The 2,254-nt window shown below is 35.1% G+C and overlaps 1 protein-coding gene across 5 annotated transcripts in view; it reads left to right on the top strand.

Annotated features, from left to right (window-relative positions):
• The window catches only part of LOC108752314 (multidrug resistance protein homolog 49-like), a 92,739-nt gene that overhangs the window by 15,824 nt on the left and 74,661 nt on the right, over positions 1-2,254 (top strand). For all 5 annotated transcript variants that reach the window (XM_018493070.1, XM_018493072.1, XM_018493068.1 and 2 more), the window contains one exon: positions 882-1,138. The gene's annotated coding sequence lies outside the window, so the exon portion shown is untranslated. The remainder of the gene's footprint in view (positions 1-881; positions 1,139-2,254) is intronic.

Raw genomic sequence — 2,254 nt, 5'->3', positions numbered from 1 at the left:
AATATATATATATATATAAAACTGATTGTAGAAGAGAAAATAAAAGGATGTTCTTTCTAATTTCTTTTATATTTCCGTTCTTTTTCTACGAGCAACTCCAAATGATAATTCTTGAGTTACAAATAATCGAGAGGGACTGATTGTAAAAAAATAAAAGTATGTTCTTTCTTATTTCTGTTTTATATTTCCGTTCTTTTTTTATAAGTAACTCATAATCAATTTTTGAGTGAAATTGAAATAATAATTAATTGTGTTAAAAATAAAAGTACGTTCTTTCCTTTATATTTCTTTTCTTTTTTTGGCAAGTAACTCAAAGTGACAATTTTTTATTTATACTTTGTTGTTGTTGTAGCAAATAAGCAAAATGTAAAAAATATTTTTAAAAATTCTATGTTAATGAAAGAATATTTATAATTAAAAGTTCAACATGTTTGCTTATTTACAAATATTACGAGAAACAATTAGACACAGGAATTCCGACGTAATGCATGACGAGTCTAACGGATATCCAATACTAAAAATAGTTTTAAAAATATATCAGCCGATCAGGTCAATTCAGTTCAGTTCGTGTACTGCAAGAAACGAAGAATTGTACGGTAATTCATCATAATTCACGACGGTATAGTCGCAAAATAGTAAGACATTTACAACAATCTGCTTCGACAATCGAATGGCAAACCACTTGATCGTTTAAAAACAACTTGATCGAATTTAACGTGTAGTCAATATAACAATAATTTGTCGGCGTATCGCGCGCGTTCTCAGGCATGCTGCTGTCGAACAATCATTGAGGCTAATCGATTATTCAAAGTAGCCTCTTTCCCCGCTAGAAAAGCTATGGGGAAACAAACGGCATAATTTAATCGTTCTTGTGCTTTCAGATTTTAGATACTATCATTTATTTCACGGAGGAGAGGAAATGCAAGCCAAAGTATATAATCGAGAGTATTATCGGCAGTATTTATTACGTTCGCAACTCACGCGGTACAGAAGAAACTAAAGCAGACTTACATATTGCAATCGAGAAGACACGTGGTCGGACATTCTGTGGGAAAAACGAATGGTGTTTTAGACTCGTAAAGTTCGATCAAAATTTTCGACTCTCATGTGCCGTATCAGGCAGAGTTTCATCATAATGGTAAGTAATATCCGCACACTTTGTAAATTAATTTACGCTCTTATACGCTTGAAAATATAAAATTTCATTCATTATGCTCGCCATTAAATCGTCGTTTCGCTTTACGTAACTCGATATACATAACAAATGCTGTCCATATTGGCGCACGTAATCCAAATAGCACGCTGTGTACCTAAGCGATACATGTACATATATTGTGTAAGCTCGGCAAGCGACTCGCCAAGTCGATAACCTTCGTCACGGTCGAACGTCTTGTGAATCTGCCTGGCTACCCCGGTCCCGTGGTTGTCGAACGAGCGGAAATTCTCGCTCGGTTCCGATTGCCCTTTACAAGATTTACACCGCGCACCCGCATATTGCTGGAGCGCAGAATTGTATTGTCATTCATGCAAATTTCGATGAGCGAGCGGGGGAATTACGTTCGCGAAGTTCCTCCCATTAATCAACGTTTCCTATTGCACTTAGGAGATCAGCTCTCGCGTGCAGCGCACCGCTTCAACTCCGCAATCCAATTTATTTCTCGCGTTTCTCGCGGACACGTGAAAACGTCCGTGACTTCCCGATGAAAAATCGAGGATGCACCACGTTTATCTCCCCGTTGAACCTGTATAATAAGAATCAACGTCGATGTGCATACGATGTTGGCCGCGTTCAAAAAACAAAGTTGCTCTGTGAGCGTTAATTCTAGTTATTTAATTTCATTGTGATTGGTTCTTGTCTGAAGTTTTTACTGAATCTAAATACAAACTAATCGTAAAAAGAATCTCGGTGCGTTCACTAAGCAGTTTTATTTTCTGCATTTTAACTTTTAATATCAACGACAATATGCCGATACTTTACTACACACGACGGGTCTCGTATTTCGTGTCTCGAGTTTAATTTTCATGACTTTTACAAATATACAAAAATTATTGAGTGATAAAGTGATATGCATATTTTTTATGAAAATATATTCGTTACTATTAACCATATTAACCTAATAATTATATAATTTCGATTCTTCAAAGAACATTGAAGTCTTTAATAGTGTGAACGCAGTCATTGTTATTTAGACGTTTTAAGCAACATTTACATAACATATATGGAAGTTAAAAGTAACAAATGGTTATTTAACTT

Source organism: Trachymyrmex septentrionalis, unplaced genomic scaffold, assembly GCF_001594115.1.
Source record: "Trachymyrmex septentrionalis isolate Tsep2-gDNA-1 unplaced genomic scaffold, Tsep1.0 scaffold6, whole genome shotgun sequence".
NCBI lineage: Eukaryota > Metazoa > Arthropoda > Insecta > Hymenoptera > Formicidae > Trachymyrmex > Trachymyrmex septentrionalis.
The sequence above is the reverse complement of the archived record's forward strand: the minus strand, read 5'-3'. Positions and strand labels throughout refer to the sequence as shown.